Source organism: Convolutriloba macropyga, chromosome 13 (genome assembly GCF_964194025.1).
Source record: "Convolutriloba macropyga chromosome 13, txConMacr16.3, whole genome shotgun sequence".
Classification (NCBI taxonomy): domain Eukaryota; kingdom Metazoa; phylum Xenacoelomorpha; order Acoela; family Convolutidae; genus Convolutriloba; species Convolutriloba macropyga.
In genome coordinates, this window is record NC_134480.1 from 40,462,907 (window position 1) to 40,483,258 (window position 20,352).

Genomic DNA, 20,352 nt, shown 5'->3' on the forward strand with positions numbered 1-20,352 from the left:
GGCTTCAATCAACGTGAAATGTTGTGAAACATGCTTTGTAAGTGAAAAAAATTGTCGGAAACACTTTTTTCAAAAACTGAAATTTTGGTCCCATAGGGGGACAATAACTTGTAAAAAATTTTGAAAAATTGGTTCGAAAAATTTTTTGTCGAGTTTTTGGCTTCAATCAACGTGAAATGTTGTGAAACATGTTTTGTAAGTGAAAAAAATTGTCGGAAACACTTTTTTCAAAAACTGAAATTTTGGTCCCATAGGGGGACAATAACTTGTAAAAATTTTTTGGAAAATGGGGTCCAAAATTTAGGAAAATTTTCAACGCTATTTCACTTTTGATCAATATGAGAAGTTGTGAAACACGTTTGGTGTGATAAACACCAACATTCGTTTCTCGACACACCCCAAACACTCCGCTAAACATCAGCCAATTACAATCACCACACACATACACACAACCACGCATGCACACACAAAACCACGCATGCACACACACACACTTACACATCCAAACACACACACACGCGACACGCACCTACACCAACCACACCCAAATACAACCCCGAACTATCAGAGATCGCTAATTATTTATAAAGTCCAAAACAATCAGATTTTTCTAAGAAACATTTCAACTGCAGTACATATATGCATACAAAAAAAATACTATAAATTTACGTAAAAAAATTGAGCAGGAGATAGTTTTGATCTACCGACCTCTGGGTTATGGGCCCAGCGCGCTTCCCCTGCGCCATCCTGCTTTAATACAAACTTACAGTTATGATTACGTAAAAACATAGAGAGATCAATAATAAATATAAAAATAAGTACCTACATACATCCATATTTATATGTATGGATGTATTACATATACACTCATAAATAGGAACTTGCATACATCATACAAACCTACATATATGCATATACAGCATGCATACACAAATACATACATATATACATACATACATACATACACACATACATACATACACACATATATACATACATACATACATTCATACACATACATACATAAATATACACATTGATTAAAAAACCAGAGTTGTAGAAGGAAATAACTTTTCACGTAATTATGTGCACAATTATGGTCATAATCACTTATGTCAATAAATGTATACATAAATGGGACAAAAACAAAAATAACTAACCTGTTGGTAGATGTATTAAATCATTAATGATATATTAAGTGGAGAGTCATCGGATCATGCTCAAACATGTTCAGGGTCACAACATTTTCCAAATTAAATTGACCAATCGGAGTGCTTGATTTATTATTCAAGTTGACAACCAATCAGAATTGAAGGATTTATAAACAAAAATTCTAAACGCTCACGTTCAGTAAACAGTAAATAATGAACACAATAGGAACAAAAGACATCAAGCTCATTCATGAGAAAGTTTTATCACTGAGAGGTAACATAAACTATACACACATATCTTATCGACAACTATATTTCGTAGCTGCTTGTTCTTTGTTAGATCCAGAAGTTGACGGAGAAATAGCACTTAAATTTAGACCCTATGGTGGTTTCATTGGAATTGATAATTCAAGACTAGATCCCTTATTGAAACGGAGCAAAGTGCTACGATTTCATGCTGCATTGCATGACGCCGCTGGATTTATAAAAGATTGCCGAAACAAAGGCCCTGGATATGTTTACGCTTTCCGTTACTCACCAGTAAACAATTGTCTTTTCGGGCACCTGACAGGAATATTATTCATTCTATCAGTGAAAATTTTTCATTCACAATTGTTTCGTGAATTGGAATGCTAGAAAATTTTTGCAGCAAAACCACAAATATTATTGTCCTCGATCTCGAAGGTTTCAAACTCAAGTCACTTGGATTCATTATAAAAGAACTGAGTTTGTGTTCCAGTTACAACGATACAATATTTTTCAAACCGCCGCTTAAATTCGCTGATTTACCCGCACACGATAGACAAACTGTTATTTGGCTGACCAATAACCTACACGGTCTTGATTGGGACGAAGGTGATATACCTTACTGTGATTTGAAAACAATCTGTCTGAGTTTCAGTTTCCGATTCACACGGAAAAACTTTTTTGCCAAAGGCATTGAAAAGTGTGAGCTCCTCAGTAAGCTTTTACAAAAAACTGTTTATAATCTGGAGGATCTAAATTGTCCCCCAAATCTCAGAGATAATATCAGAAGAACAAGTTCCCTCCTGTTATCATCATTCAAACTTTCGTTCAACAAACGATCAATTATCAAACCACTGCGCGGAACGTAAAGCAAGAATATTTTCACAGTGGACACAAAGTGATGCACAGAGAAGTCACAGCAACTTTAACAACTTATCTGTCAGACAACTTGAAGATATTCACTTGCTTGACTCCACTTGACGATCAGCCGATTGTAATATTCAACAGAGTTCAGGATCCCTCTCCGCCAATACAGAATAATTTTTCAAGCGATCAACAGAACCGAGCGAACTATCTCAACAACAAGCCAAACACAGCACAACAACCGCGTTACAACTCGCTTTATAGTGCAGCAGCAAAACGTTATTTTGCAACCATTACTCTTTCTCCCGACGAGCTGGACAGCTTTAGGGCTTTCATGCCCGTGATAGATAATTTCTATCACTTCCAACTGTACGTAAAAAATAAACAGAGAGCTCGAGAACATCGGAATCAGTTCAATTATGGCTATGAACAAAACAAATCAGAAGCCTATGCAGTACCCCAAAGAGCAGCGAATCCCACGTTGGAAGCAATGGGAGGACAAAAAAGTTCCTCAATTTAGATTGAAAAAAACACCACCAGAACGTGAGATATCACTTAATGAGATGCCGAATGAGTTGCGGTTATATGTCTTGGAGCACCCCGAAGTTGAAAAAGTCTTCAATCAACCATCGTTCGAGGAAAATGACTCATCAACCGTTTGTTATAAACTAGAGATAAAAAGTCATATTAAAGGTTTCAATTTGTTTGAGTTCTGGTACATGAAACAGTTACCCAGTAAATAATTCAAAAATTTAACATTTTATATCATCCTTGTTTCAATACACTTTTCAATTAATTATTTTTCTCCAATGAATCAAAGAGACGAGGCTGACGCCGGTATCAGTAATTTAGTCTTTGATGTGAACAACAAAGAGAGGCCCCCATGGCGTTGTTGTTCAAATTCAACAGTGCCAAGGTCCGAAGTAATATTTTTTGTTCAAGTTAGTATCATTGTCTTAATGATCATTCTTTGCTTCTCTATGCTCTTTCTATTATCAGAAAGCTGTGAAGAGAAATCAATTTGGATTGCTCTCTTATCGAGTTTAGTTGGTTACATTTTACCTAACCCCAAACTATGAACAAAGTTATTCTAACACATGACAGGGTATTCATGTCTATTGTAGGACCAAGTGGTTGTGGTAAAACTGAACTCTTGTTTCGAATGCTAAAGGGTTCGACCTTTTATCCACGCTTTGAAAAAATTTATTATTTTTACAAAGAGTTCCAACCACTTTTCAAAGATATGCAACGAGTTATACCAGGGATTGAGTTTCTAAAATACTCAGGCTTTGATATAACAAAAAATCTATCACATTGTCTGCTTATCTATGACGATTCATAAGAAGAAATCTTCAACGATAAAGAATTTGTAAAAATAGCTACCTCAGGACGTCATCGCAAATTACATGTTATATACGTCAAGCATAATTTGTTCCATCAAAGCAAATGGTCCAGAACAATTGATCTGAATACAACACACATAATATTATTCAAGTCGCTTCGTGACATTCAACAAATTGAATATCTTGGAAAACAGTTGAATAGTCTCCAACTGATAAAAGAAGCATACAAACTAGCAACTGCGGAGCCCTTTGGACATTTGATGATTGATCTCGACCCAAAAACCAGTCAGGGTTTACGTTTTTCATCGCAACTAATTGGACCGGATCCTTCTGTTTTTTATATTTCGTCCCCTGAAGCAGTCATTACAACAATTACAAATGAAAAAGAAACATTTGCTTATGCTCAAGCAATGGGCAAATAAGAGGAATGAGAACACAGCTCAAATAGAAATATTACATCAGGGCGATTTCATTTGGTTCTTGAGTGACTGTGTGATGAACGTACTCTCTGGAGTTGTACCAATCAATAAAGTTGAATTAAAAAAATTCGAGAAACCACTACGTAAACTTGCGGACAGGCGAGTTGAAAAAAGTGAGAGAATCAAAATCTTTCGATCAGACTCTGGAATTCGTCTAATTAAACTGATTGCGTTACCTTGTATTGCTTTTCTGGAGCAAAATGCACACTGAAGAGTTTGTGCTAATTCCTCGTCAAATGTATGCGAATGAACAACCTCAAATTGCCCAACTTCTCAACAATAAAAATGTCCGAGAGAAAGCAAAACAAATATCACTGTTGCAAAGAAGCAAGTCTCCACCAGCACCTTCTACCACGCAACAAGACACGCAACAGCAGACCGATAATATTTTGGAGAATATCAAAGATGAGTTGAATGAGACTAGAGATGACAAAATTGATACAAAAATTTCAACTGAAATCAGGGAGCGAGTTTTGAGAGATATTAAACACCTTGACAGAAAATTTTGAAAAAGCGAGCATAATATTGGAAAAAGTAGAAGAGTCAGAATCGCTATCGCTGGATCAGACATCAAGACTAGTGGTTAATAAGTCAAGCACGGGAATTCTTGTCGCAGATTTTCTTTACGATCTACAACAAACAACATCTAAGCTTTCACTTGAACATTACAAAATCCTGACTTTTCTAGATATCAGTTCACAATTAACTTGTAATACATACGCAAAAAAATTTCTTGCCCTATCACTAAACGAAAAGTTACAGTTGTTTGAGGATGAACCAGAAAACGAAGAATCAGGAGTCTCGAGAACAGAAGAATCAAAAGCTTCTGGCGACGATGAAGGAAGCTTTGAAGATGCAAAAGACGAAATCCAACCGTCTAGCTCGTGGACAAATTACTTCCTCTCACGTTAAACAATTGAACAAATTATACACAAAAGGTAGTGCAGCTTTTGGTAGCATTGCTAATTTGAAGAAAGCCAGTGGTTTACCAAGATCCAAAGTGGTTCAATGCCTTCAGTCGAAAGCCCCATACACAAAATACAAACAATTCAGAAAAACTTTTCCGAGACTAAAAGCTGTTGCATACAGAATAAACGAAATCTGGTCTGTCGATGTGGCGTATATGGATAAAATTGCCCATCACAACAATGGAGTCAAATATTTACTGGTGGCTGTTGATGTTTTATCGCGATACCTACGGGTGCAACCAATGAAGGCTTTATATGCAAAAGATGCTGTTGAAGCGTTCAAAAAAATGATAAAGCAGAAAAAACCAGAAAGGGTTTGGACAGACAAGGGATCCGAGTTTAAAGGTGAATTCAAAACATTTTGTGAAAAGAAGGAGATTCATTTATATACAACAGAAAACGAAACCAAGTCGGCATTTGCTGAGAGGAATATTCGATCGCTCAAAAACATTATTCACAAATACCTGGAGGAAAATTGGACTTGGACTTATATTAAGGAATTGCCCCAGTTTGTAAATACTATAAACAGTCGTGTTAATCGTGTTACCCAACTTGCACCTAATAAAACTTTAAAAACATGAACCGTTTCTAATATCCCTAGCAATTAGCACAAAAAAGTACAAGCCGAAATACGAAGAAGGAGACCTGGTTCGGATTGCAAAGCCAGACGAAATATTTAGGAAAGGTTATAAACAAAATTACACAGACGAAGTCTTCACAGTATTCAAGGTTGCCACCCTCAGTCCACCAACATACAACCTTATAGACGCAAACAACGTTATAATTAAAGGTAAATTTTATGAACCAGAATTAGTCCAAGTGAACGTCATTCCTGTCGAAAACTAACATGAGTATTAACAAAGAATTTACTATTGATTTGATATCAAATGCATCAATGGGAATTTTTACCAATAATACTATGGCCAAGTTTCGAAATCAACTTGCCCAACCATTACAGTTAGATGGAGATTGGCAAGTTGCCCTTGCTTCAATATCATTTCCATCAAACATCAATAATGTAAACTCAGCCGAAATAGTTGCGTATGTCAGTTCTGGCGCTGAACTTGATGCTTCACATAACCGCACCGGACAACTTCGAAGAATTCGCAAAGGTATATACAACAGTTCAGAAGAGCTTCTGGAAGAAATTTTTCGAATCGCTCAATTGAAACAGTTTGACTATGATTTTGACACTGTAACGCAAAAGTTAGTTTTGAAATTTGGACCTAACGAAGGTTTGTCATTCGAAGATGAAGAAGTACCCAGTATTCTTGGTTTTAAAGGAATAAGAGATATTTCGAATCATGGTTTTATTCATATTGGTTACAAGTCAGAAAATGCAGGCAACTCTTTGAACCGACATGTTGGAGATTTTCCAGTTGATATCACTTGTGGATCACAGTTAATATTTGTATACATTGATATTATTGAACATCAGAACGTTGGTGATGTGAGAGCTCCGGTAATAAAAATCATTGAGTCTGAAAGACGTCTGAGAAACGGTAGCATAAACACAGTGACACCCATACACCACAAGTCCTACACAAATTTGGATTACAAGCCAATATTATCAAACAACATTCAGAACATCCAGGTAGAGTTGAGAAACGAAACTGGAAAACTAATTCCTTTTACTGGAACCGGAAAAGTTATAGTCAGTTTAAAATTTCAAAAAATTATTTGAATGGAAGCATACTACAGCAATCAAGCATCTCAATCAATGCCGCATTTTTCCGGACACTACAGACAAAGGGGCAGCGGTTTTGGAGCGCTTGCTGCAGGTATTGGAAGAGTTGCTCTGCCATTAGCACGCAAATTTCTCTGGCCCGCAGCGAAAAAGATTGGTCGTGATTTACTGGTTCAGGGAGCACCAGAGTTAGTAGAAGTTGCAACCAAAAGAAAGTCAGCAAAACACGCACTGAAAAGTACAGTAGCCAAAACAGCTCGCAAACAAATAGGTGGATCTCTTCAATCACGTATTGCATCAGGTCGTAAAATAATTAGACGAAAAAGACGACAATACACGAGACCTCGCTCAAACCAAAAACGAAAAATCTCAACCAGAAGAATCATTTCTCAAAAACCCCGTCCAAAAAGAAGTCGTTTGGATTTTTTCTCGCGAGTGAAAAATGCGAACTAATATTTTAATACCATCTGAAGCTACTCACAGTTCTTTAGACTTATTTGAAAAACCACCTTTGCTGGTAACATTTGATCAATCATTCGAGCAAAAAACAGGACCGCTTTATTCGCCCTCAGGATCATCATTGGAATTTGAAGTTGTTGGTGATCGCAACAATTTTATTGACTTGCAAAAAATTTACCTGGAGATCAAGTGTCGAATACTTCAAACAGATGGAACGGATTTGCGCTACACAACTGGTGACGCTAATGCCAGTGATCTTCCATATTTTGCTAATAATATCCTTCATTCACTTTTCGCCGACTGTACTGTTTCTGCAAATGGTATTAAAATTTCAACAGCTAATGGACACTATGCACACAATAGAAACTGAATTCTCTCACGGTACAGACGCAAAGAAAACCTGGCTAAAATGTCAGGGTTACGAGTATGAGGAAAACCCGGGCACTATTCCAGCAGCAATATCAGATATAAGAAAAAGAACAGTGCGGCAATCCGCACGTATAACGTTATATGGAAAGTTGGCGGTTGATTTCTTTTCGTGTGAGAAACATTTGGTTAGTGGAGTTACGTTACGCATTTCAATGAGAAGATCTCAAGATGACTTTGCTGTCATCAGTGAAGACGCAGCGAAACACTACAAGGTTAAAATAGATGAGGCTAATTTATTTATCAGGAAGATGACGGTGTCAGATAATGTTGTAGGTGCAATTGAGAAGACATTATTGAAAACTCCGGCAATTTACCGATACAATGAAGTTAATACCAAAACATTCTTGGCTACAACAGACCAACAAAGCTGGAAACATGAGGACATTTTCACTAAAGAGCCAATCAGAAGAGTCATTGTTGCATTATGCGTTGGTACAGCATTCATCGGTACCAATACCGCTAATCCATTCCATTATCAAAAATTTGGTTTAAGAGAGATAACCATTTATCGAAATGGTTTTGCAACGGCTGGAACTCCAATGTTAACAACTGACAACAAGAGGTTGTACTACAATTCAATGAGTGCATTAGCTTATGTAGAAAAAGGCCATGGAATACCTCTGAGTGAGTTCGCAAACCATTATATAATGGTATTTGATCTGACCAGCACTCAAGAGGCAACCCATGACTTTATTCATCCAGAGCTCACAAATTCATCTTTGTCTGTTGAACTCAAGTTTGATGCAGCGTTAGCTCATAACGTTGAAATATTTTTTCTTGGTGAAAAAGCATCTACGATCTACATTGACTGCGCAAGAAACGCATCTAAAAACGCTCTTCCCATGATCACATACTAATGGATGAAGATCAAATTCATATTCAAGTGAAAAAGTGTAAACACCTCAAATTCAAATTCAGAGGGGTTTATGCCGCTGATAATTATCCTCTGAACTTGCAAACCAACACATTTATTATTGTTAATGCATCACGATCCAACTCTATTGGAACCCACTGGGTAGTGCTAGCTAAACGATATGCATACCCAATAATATACTTTGCAGATCCATTGGCTCTACCCTTGACTACCTACAAGGATATTTTCAGCCGTTTACAACAGTGTAAAGACTTGGAGATAATGATGGATATCATGGAACATAGAAGAGACATTCAGGCTCCATTGCAATCCTCAGACTCCCAGCTTTGTGGTTTATTTTGCATATATATTGTTCATTATTTTTATAGTGAGAAATTTCCATTTATACCTGATGTATATGAATTAGAGTTGCTAGCTTTTGTAAAACATATGAAGTAAAACTTAATTTAATTTTGAAACAACAACATTTTTTGAATACCAATTTTTACAAAATTGAAAGGTTATGAAAGAGTTTTCGGTTTCTCGCACAAAACTTCCGTGGTCACTAAGCAGAATATCCATTATCTGATAAAGAGTTGAGGAGTGTTCACATAGCATAAGCTGGCAAAACCGTTTCAAAGTTACATCAGGGACTGTAGAAGAACGTTTGTTTGCCGTAAAAGTACTAATAGATTTTGCTGCTGCCTCACTCAAGGGTGCAGGAAGTTGTTTCTGGTTCTTGGTAACTGAAGACGAAGAAGTTGATTTTGAAAGGTACTCAACAGCAACATGTAGTCGTGAAATTATTGCACCACGTTTAACAAAGTCTTTTTGCGTAGGCTGAATAAGTAATTTGAAACAGTTAACGAGACACGGTATCACCGCAGGTACATTAAGAGAATCAAAAATATTATCATCCTGCGAACCAAATTCATACATAACATGATAATGATTGGAGCCAAATGTACAACCTTCGATAACTGTTGCAGATGAATGATAACCATATGCATAATTTTCAATTGTTGTGTTTTCAAGTTTCGGTTCCGTCTCACAAATATTGTACTTGAAACGTTTTTGAAATTTCTTGAAATATTCGGGACTGTTCTCATACATTGCCTCAACCATAACGAACAAAAACGAAAAAGCTAATGAACTAACTATGAAAGCATAAACAATGACAGGAAGCAAAAGGTATAATAGAAATTATTCCGAATCCTCATCGACTTTTACAGACGTTTTTGGTATTTTCTTTTGGCGCTGAGTTGGTGTTTTTTGGGCTCGTTTTGCTGGACGTTTTGAGTCATCAGTTGAATCTGGTTTTAGAAGTGAATCGATCAAGCCAACTGGTTGATCAAGCATTTGTTCTAGTTTTCCAATGTTCTGACATATCAACCGAAACTCTGCCGCCGAAAGTGTAATTTTTTGATTGAAATCCCAATCGACGTGTTTACTATCACGTTTGAACAATTTCAAGGATAAGTAGATTCCAGTGGTATGATAAGTCTTAACAGCAGCCCTAACAAGCCGTTTTTCATTGAGCGAGAGATCCAAATGAAAGTCGCTGTACTCAGCATCCTTAGACAAAACATTGCCCATAATGTTGTATATATCGAGGCAAACTGTATCAAAGTAATCTGAAATGATGAATGACTAATACATTACTGTTTGTTGGAATGTAAACAATTTCAAACCCCACGCCAACATGTCTAGACAAGATAACAGCTGAACAAACAAATCCCCCCTCCCTACGCGTGTAAACAAATCTATACTCCTCTATATCAGCTCTGATGTTTATACAAAATATGAAATTCAAAAGATCGGAAAAAATATACCCTGCTGAATCAAGACCCATTCAATGTCACAATTGTCCAAGGCAATTTCAAAATTTTTATTCACTAATGCAACATCGCCGGGTCAAGCATTATAAAGGCCATAGCAGAAAACAGTTTTACAAGTCCCGACCTTTAAATCTAAAAACTGACAAATTTTCATTAGCAATGGATAAATTAGCTCGCCTCCTCGAGTCTATTTATATTTCCCGAGAGAACCCCAATTCAACTTAGTTCAATATGACATAATTCTATTTATAGACATGACGGAATAATGATGAAATGGCTAAGTCAAATAAACAAAAACGTCTGCAACAATTTTTCAATCTATCCGCCATTGTTCTTTCTTGTTGTTCAATATAAGTTTTGTGAAAATTGTTTAGTTCTTTGGCATCTTATTACATTACTGCAAGTCTTTTGTTACTTAACCTTCTTCTTGAATTTGCTTTCATCCTGCTTTTCCTAGCAGTTCCATACCATATAAAAAACAATTTTTCAGTTCTGATCTTACTAGAATTGGTTCTAGACTCTGCTGTTAAGTCTTTTTAAAAATTTCTTTGAAAGAAAACTGTTTGCTTTATTACCGTTTAAATCCGTAAAATCGGAACAAAAACATCTCAATTGTTTATCCATCATCTGCAATATGGCTGCTGAATATTTAGAAATTGCAAAGACAAGTGAGCGAGGCACTCGAACCCTTGTGCGAATGTGTCACAACTTCAAAAATATTGTCCTTGTGCAGGAAAGCTTTGATGACAAGACAGAATTATGGCACATAAAAAACAGCTTTATTGTTCCAGTTAATTACCTTGAACCAATACTTGAATACACAAAACAAAACGATTTATTTCATCTTACAAAAACGCCAGAAAAATCACCAAGACAAGAAGAATCTCCATATGCTCATCGATATTATGGATGTATGACTCCCATTCAAACAAAAAAGCAGGATGTGAAAAAATTGGCGAAGCGAACAAGAAAACTTTTTGCAGACTACGATCATGACTGCATTGAAATTTGGGAGAATCAACTGGGGCAGCTAGAAGAAGTTGAGCAAATATCTGGTTTTTGGAGCTTTGATCAGTCGCCAAATGAGGAAACAAAAACCCCGGAAAGCCTCCAGTTGATTGCCAACAATTTTACTGATGATCTCAGCATCGATGAAACACCTCCTTTGAGCCAATGTTATGCCCCCGTGAAGAAGGTCATCAAGTTATCTCGACTCTAAAGTACAACAAAACTCTTTAAACTCATTGTACATGTTGTATTTGTTGCTTTTCACAATGTTTAATAATGATAATTTGGTTAACATTTTGAAACCAGTTTTCAATTAAACTTTAACTAAAGATTCATCTTAGCACTAGATAAACATTGTGAGAGAGAATTAAGCGCTGCTTAAAAATTCAGACAATGAACAAACAAGTACTCGAAACAATATTTTGAACAAATAAGCAAAGTAGCCCAGGTTGAATTAAACCCAGCTGAAGCTTGGATTTTTTATATATCACGGCAAAAACTCAATAAACAATTTTTCATCAGAAATTTGTATGCTGAAAACTCAGACACTAAACAAACACTTATGCAAGACAATGTTTTAAGCAAATAAGCGAAGAAAGACTGGGTTGAAATTAACCCAGCTGAAGCTTGAATTTTAGAGAAAAGACAGAAAACAATCAATAAACAATTTTTTATCAGATAGTTGTACAGTGTACTAAAATTAGGGTAGACAAATAAGAAGTAAAACTGAATTCAATATCACCTGTTTTAAACAAACAAAAAGTAGAAAAACCGTTGAGCACATAAATCTATAAGTCTGCGAGTTGTGTTTCCCTCTACTGCTGTTTGCGGAGCAGTAGCTTTCTGTTGCATAAGTAAACAAAAAGACGCGCACTCTGATTGGATGAAACAAGTTTAAAGTACAGTTTGCCCGACAAAAAAATTCTTACATTTGCTTTTTGCCTTAACCTGAAATTCACATGATTGAAAAACTTCAACTCTTTTTATTTCTCCATCATAATTTTATACTTTTTTTCTTTACGTTCCTATTCCTTCTGTCTTTCTCCTGTTCACAATGAACGCTGAAACGTGTACAATTTGTCGGAAAAAACTCGTAGATAAACGCAGCCTCAGAAGTCACATGCAAACAATTCATAAACAATACGTCCAAACCAACCGATTCGAGTGCGATGAATGTGTGTTTGCTCACAAAGAAGTCATAGAACTCGAAACGCGTCGTTCTTTTGATGTTTACATAAAACACGAGAAGCTGTAACTGGTTAAATACTTGCTCACCATAACATAAGTTTACTTCTGGCTTGCTTAAGCAGAGTTTACTTGCTTGTAAACAAATTGCGCTGTTTGACGCCTGTATGTATTGACAGTGGTACATTGAACAAAAAAAAATTGAGCAACTTCAGCTTTTCTTTAAATTGTAAACAAAACAGGTGAAGCTGTAACTGGTTCAAAATTTATTCGTCTTAACAGTTTGTTTTTGTCTTTCGTGAAGATGGAAGTTCAGAAAAAGACTTTTAAATTACAAAATTATAAAAAAGTTTATCCTGCTGCCAAAGCCATTCAGTGTCACAATTGTCGAAGGCAGTTCGGCACCTTCACTTCTTTGCTGCAACACCACCGCGCTAAGCATTATAGGACATATTTCAAAAAACATTATCAGAAGTACCAACGAACGCAAATAAAGTCAACAGCAAGTTGTTTTTCATCAACAATGGAGAAGCTGGTTCGGCTTCTGGAAACTGTTTTTTACATACCAAAAAAAATTTAGCGCGCTCATAGAAAACCTTACAATAAGAGATGATGACGTAATTCTATTTTTAGACATGATGCAAAGATTATGCATTCCAAACAAATAAACAAATCATTCTATTCATAACTCTTATCATTCCGTCATTTCTCAGTTCCTATTTATCGATTTCGTAACTGAAATTCAACTCTATCCGATTTGACAAAATTTTTCCTCGTTATAAATGATAAACTTGTTCAGTTTGTTTTTTCACTGCTAAGATATTATTTCGAAGACTTATATTCAGTTTCCAGTTCCAAACCACATACTGCTGAAAAGGTTTTTTTATTTGAAAATTATGGCCACTGAATATTTAGAAATAAAAAACCAACGATTCTCAAATTCGAACACTGGTTCGTACATGCCACAGTTACAAGAATGTCGCATTGATGAAGGAAACGTTCGATGAAAACACGGGTTTATGGCACAGTGATAACTGCTTTATTATAACAAAAAGTAGAAAAACCGTTGAGCATATAAATCTATGTGTTGTTTACACAACAGTCTGCGAGTTGTGTTTCCCTCTACTGCTGTTTGCGGCTATTTCTCCGTCAACTTCTGGATCTAATAAAGAACAAGCAGCTACAAAACATAACTGGAACACAAACTCAGTTCTTTTATAATGAATCCAAGTGACTTGAGTTTGAAACCTTCGAGATCGAGGACAATAATATTTGTGGTTTTGCTGCAAAAATTTTCTAGCATTCCAATTCACGAAACAATTGTGAATGAAAAATTTTCACTGATAGAATGAATAATATTCCTGTCAGGTGCCCGAAAAGACAATTGTTTACTGGTGAGTAACGGAAAGCGTAAACATATCCAGGGCCTTTGTTTCGGCAATCTTTTATAAATCCAGCGGCGTCATGCAATGCAGCATGAAGTCGTAGCACTTTGCTCCGTTTCAATAAGGGATCTAGTCTTGAATTATCAATTCCAATGAAACCACCATAGGGTCTAAATTTAAGTGCTATTTCTCCGTCAACTTCTGGATCTAACAAAGAACAAGCAGCTACGAAATATAGTTGTCGATAAGATATGTGTGTATAGTTTATGTTACCTCTCAGTGATAAAACTTTCTCATGAATGAGCTTGATGTCTTTTGTTCCTATTGTGTTCATTATTTACTGTTTACTGAACGTGAGCGTTTAGAATTTTTGTTTATAAATCCTTCAATTCTGATTGGTTGTCAACTTGAATAATAAATCAAGCACTCCGATTGGTCAATTTAATTTGGAAAATGTTGTGACCCTGAACATGTTTGAGCATGATCCGATGACTCTCCACTTAATATATCATTAATGATTTAATACATCTACCAACAGGTTAGTTATTTTTGTTTTTGTCCCATTTATGTATACATTTATTGACATAAGTGATTATGACCATAATTGTGCACATAATTACGTGAAAAGTTATTTCCTTCTACAACTCTGGTTTTTTAATCAATGTGTATATTTATGTATGTATGTGTATGAATGTATGTATGTATGTATATATGTGTGTATGTATGTATGTGTGTATGTATGTATGTATGTATATATGTATGTATTTGTGTATGCATGCTGTATATGCATATATGTAGGTTTGTATGATGTATGCAAGTTCCTATTTATGAGTGTATATGTAATACATCCATACATATAAATATGGATGTATGTAGGTACTTATTTTTATATTTATTATTGATCTCTCTATGTTTTTACGTAATCATAACTGTAAGTTTGTATTAAAGCAGGATGGCGCAGGGGAAGCGCGCTGGGCCCATAACCCAGAGGTCGGTAGATCAAAACTATCTCCTGCTCAATTTTTTTTACGTAAATTTATAGTATTTTTTTTGTATGCATATATGTACTGCAGTTGAAATGTTTCTTAGAAAAATCTGATTGTTTTGGACTTTATAAATAATTAGAGATCTCTGATAGTTCGGGGTTGTATTTGGGTGTGGTTAATGTAGGTGCGTGGCGCGTGTGTGTGTTTGGGGGTTGTGTTCGGGTGTGGTTGGTGTAGGTGCGTGTCGCGTGTGTGTGTGTTTGGGTGTGTAAGTGTGTGTGTGTGTGTGCATGCGTGGTTTTGTGTGTGCATGCGTGGTTGTGTGTATGTGTGTGGTGATTGTAATTGGCTGATGTTTAGCGGAGTGTTTGGGGTGTGTCGAGAAACGAATGTTGGTGTTTATCACACCAAACGTGTTTCACAACTTCTCATATTGATCAAAAGTGAAATAGCGTTGAAAATTTTCCTAAATTTTGGACCCCATTTTCCAAAAAATTTTACAAGTTATTGTCCCCCTATGGGACCAAAATTTCAGTTTTTGAAAAAAGTGTTTCCGACAATTTTTTTCACTTACAAAGCATGTTTCACAACATTTCACGTTGATTGAAGCCAAAAACTCGACAAAAAATTTTTCGAACCAATTTTTCAAAATTTTTTACAAGTTATTGTCCCCCTTTGGGACGAAAATTTCAATTTTTGAAAAAAATGTTTCCGACAACTTTATTTACTCACAAAACATGTTTCACAACATTTCACGTTGATTGAAGCCAAAAAAATCGAACCAATTTTTCAAAAAATTTTACAAGTGTTTGTCCACCCTCATATGAGGGAAAAAAAATTTTCTCAAAAATTGCATTTCGGCGAAAAAAAATAGGGGGGACATTTTTTGCAATTGGTCAAAAAAGTTAAGTGTCCCACCCCGTTGTAGTCGGGCAGAGAAAATCGCGTTGCAAAAAGTGTCCGTCCCCCCCCCCCCCCCCCCCCCGTTGAGGTTCTAGTCAGCTTTTTATACTACTGACGTACTTCACCAAATGTTAAATGAGAAATATTTACAATTACCCAATTGTTAAAAAAGATGCTATTGACGACATAGTAAACAAATTTGCACTTCTCAGCCCTAACTCTAAAAGTGCAAACTCCAGGACACTGATTTATCCATGTCTAGATACCAATTAGGTTTTGAAACAGGCTATAAAAAATCCAAGATATATTCACTTCCGTTCATATTAAAATTTCTAAAGTAGCAGCAAAAATCTCGAAAAATCAAGAAATGTTTATTTCCCCCGTATAACTTCAAAGATGCGGTAACATTGGTACAGCAACGGCAAAATCTTTAATTCAAATTAACGAAACATCATTAATAAATATGATTCGGAGTAAACGAAATTCTTAAAACTGGGGGGGCCAAATTATAGCACCCTGAAACATTCACGTAATGCAATTTGAGCACTTGTTAACAACAAATGGTAAACAGACGAGAAAAAGTTGCTTTTCAAATATTCCCTTTTTGCGTCACTACTCTGAATTGAATTTTGTTACAAAGAGTCTATAATAAGCAAAACGAAACCGAAAACTGTGATCGAATTTTGGCAGCCTACATTTTCTTTAGTTTACCTGTTTGGTACTGACATGAAAGCTTTACCAAAACCCAAGCGCTAATTAAATACAAAAATCTCTAATTCTAACCACAACTTTTAACAGATACCAATCATATTTTCAAGAGTTAAATCTAAAGATACTTCAAATTTGACGCGTCAAAATGACATGTCAAGACATTTCTCATTCTCTATAAACGAAGAACTGGAGGGAAAACCATAAAGTAAAGGCAGATTTTCTATTCCCCACCATGAACAAAAATTTTTATTTCCATATGCGAACAAACTAATGCTTGTTTTTGCACTGATAATAATTCGTATAGCCTAATAAGAGGTCGGATTTTCCATTCTGACTTATATATGCTATTAAGAAGGTGTAAACATATCAATTATGGACTGTCATAATCTATGGGTGCGAAAAGAAAACATCTCTAAATAATTTTCCGACAACTGCTTGATTGAAAAATGGAATATTTACGTAACCTCGAGTGATAAAAAAATAATCAACAACTATGATCAAAATCGGTGGGCTAAAATTTTGTCAGACGCATTACAATGCCGAATGTGTGAACAGTCCTACTGCCTCGAAACACAAAACACAGGTTAACCCGATAAATTGTTGGTGTGATAAATAAAGCAATACAATTATTTATTACCCCATTCTGGGCAACAATTCTAAGAGGAAGGCTGAACAACTCAGACAATGAAGACTACAAACGAAGCATAACCATTTCCACACAATAGGGGGGGGGGGCAAACACCCACATAAATTGAGCGGACAATAGATTTCAAATGCTGCGTGGGTTGTTCAAATTGTAAAGGGAGGCACAAGAATTTTGTTTGCTAATTTGATACTACGGCAAAAGGCGAATGCGAACCAGATAGATAAATATTTCTGCAATCGATATTTAGCTACCTACACACAAACAATACGTCCCGGAGGGGCTTAAATGACGACAACCTGAAAAATTGAGAATTAAGCGAATTTGAAAGCAGAACAAAGCTTGTCTTTCAAACTAGACTCTTCGAGGCATTACCTGTTGGCTCAAGTGGGCTTATTCTAAGTGCTAAAAACAGGCGCACAGACGCCAGAACTAAAAACATGCAAGATTAGAAAGGACGAACGTTTTTTTTAAAAGCAGAATATTGAAAAACAAAAGAAGCCGAGATAGCTATCTGCATAAAAACAACCCGAACAAAAATTTCGCTAAGTGACATGATTTACAGCCATGGGTAAATGGTCATTTGTTTTTTGAATTTAAGGATTTAGTTGATTAGACAAATACTTTAAATTTAATTCCAAGGTTAGCCATTTATCTTTGACGAATTACTTCCTGAAAGTAGAAAGCTATTTCAAATTTAACTGCAGACCTATGACAAGTTTGTACCATATAACCGTCAATGACAACCGTAAACTTGACGTTAGCCGAATTAAATAAACATTAAACCAATACCAAATTAATTCAAAATCCTTTCAGTAGAACGAATTTGACTAAACAAAGCCGACAAAACCGCTACAACTGTTTATTTGTTATACCAATTTTAAGTTACGTTATAACAACAAATGACGTCACGATAGGTTGTTGACCACACTTATTTGTTTGTTATTTGAGGAGAAAAAGCAAGTAGATGCTCGCATATGAACCCAGACAGATAAGAGTTGAGAAATGTCGCCGATGGAATGGATTGTATTTCAAAGTATTAAATCCCGAAGGCAATAAACCCACAACAATCTTATTACATACATGAACAACGAACACACCTATAGACTGATAGAAGGGGTTAAAATGGTAGAGGCGACGGCTACCGAACCCGCGAAGAGGCAATGAACGGAGGGGAGGGGGAGAGGAGGGGGGGGGGGGGGGGTAAGTGAGAGTGAGATATAGTTAGGTAGGGTTGAGTGGCCACACCCTACATTATCAGTTAAATGGTGCTGTTATTATTATGCAAATGAGACGATCCCGAAATAGTTGAAGTGGGGCCAGGGTGCCCCAGTTAATGGGAAGCAAGTTGGATAAACAAGAGCAGTGAAATGGCTTGAGGGAAATTGATCTGTTTATTATTTATGGCTGGCTGCTGGCGTAGTCAGGACCACAGTCATTCACCAGGTTACACCAACAGGTGTGAAAAAACCGAATTTACTAAAAAGTCGAATTAAAAAATTGAAGCAGTATTGATTGAGCTGACCGATAAAAATTTTTCCAAAAAATGAAATCTGAGAATAATCATAACCAGACTAAATTTGCATGAACCGAAACTAAATTTGCATAAAATTAAAAAGTGAAAAACTTTAGTTATGATATAAATATCGCGTGCCAGGTTATGATATAATGTCCACACCAATGAAACAATAATAACCGAACGTCGTATCAAATTTTGATGTAGTAGGCTAAATATTGCTTGCCCAGCATTCTGTTATTTGACGGGTGAACTTGGGTTTTCAAGGAAAAAATTTTCTTTTTCTTAAATTTTTTTTAAGAAGTTGAGGATTTCGGCTCGTTTCAGCGTCGGCTCTCTCTTCCATATTCAATCAGAGTTAGAGTGTAATAAGTGGGTATTGTCTACTATGAACCACTTTCCCAACAACCACCAAACATGTGTTCGTAAAACAGGCAAAATTAATAAACACATTCAAGGCAACTACCACACGAAACACTCTTTGATAACTATTTTTAACACTAAAGCTGCAATAAAGTCCTCAAAGCTATATCTGTCCTTCTAATAACTCGGCCGACCAAATTGCCACCCCGTGTTTTTGTAAAACATCGAAATAAATAAAACCTTATTGCAAAATGCACCACCGCTAAAATGAGAGGCGAAGTCGCCGAGAGCACAAAATTTGGACGCCATTTAAACCTGAACAAACCCGACCGATTCTTATATACCCCAAAAACCCCTGAGGTCGAAACCCAAATTAGCAACATTTCCAAAAGCAAATGTGATACTGAGTAAAGTTATCACTCGAAGCTAAAGCAATCTGGAGAGAACAAATAAAAATAAACATCGAACATAAGCTACAACATATCGCAGCGAATCAAAAATGTCTATTAGGAGTACAATTTTTTAAGGAACAAACCTTATTTACGTTTTATAAACTAACAAAGCCGTTATTGTCACTGTTCGCAGAGAGCCAATTTAGTTATGAAATTATTATGCAGTCACATATTTGCATTAATCAGCATATTTTCATTGAAAAACAAAATAAAGCGGTAAACGGCTTTTTTTGCGAGATTAATTAAACCGTTTACCGAGTCAAGGTAATTTTTGCGCAGTTTTTTTAATTGCTGCTTTTCAATTGATTGGGCGGATCTTAATTCTCGAAAAACTAACACTAAGAGAGCTTTGTCGATTTTGAATAATCAATGCGTTTCCTGAAAAACGTTTCCCAGTGGTATCATTAAAAAATGTCGAGCAAATATTAGAAAAACAGCACTTTTCTGAAATTGAGTTTTTTAAAGAATTTTAGAGGCGTGTGGCCAACAACTTCACTGAAGCTCTTGAAATGACGTCATTGAAGCTTATTATAGACCTCTAAAATGAGTTAAATTGAAAAAAAAATATGACGAAGGAACCGAATGTGCCGATATAATAAATACCTGATCACATCTTCAAAAAAAAGTAATTTTTTTCACTGTACTTTTTTCACCGCGTGCGTCAATATTAGTGAATCAAACGGTAAATACAGTCAAAATTTAGGGGCTTTAAACACAGTCGCATTTTATAGCCAAGTACTTAAACTCAAAATTTGTTAAAAACTATCATCTATGCAGAATCATTGTAGATTAATCTTTTTGAAAATAAAGAATTGCACACTGAAATCCTGACCTCCCTATAGTTAGTATGGAATGCTTGTCTATATATTGCTGCCAAAATAAT

At 35.8% G+C, this 20,352-nt stretch overlaps 2 protein-coding genes across 3 annotated transcripts in view; both read right to left on the bottom strand.

The window, feature by feature from the left end:
- Positions 1-20,352, bottom strand: part of LOC142351416 (mitochondrial inner membrane protein OXA1L-like) — a 282,527-nt gene that overhangs the window by 58,777 nt on the left and 203,398 nt on the right. The gene's annotated exons all lie outside the window — the stretch shown is intronic.
- The window catches only part of LOC142352224 (uncharacterized), a 53,412-nt gene that overhangs the window by 22,905 nt on the left and 10,155 nt on the right, over positions 1-20,352 (bottom strand). The window lies entirely within an intron of this gene.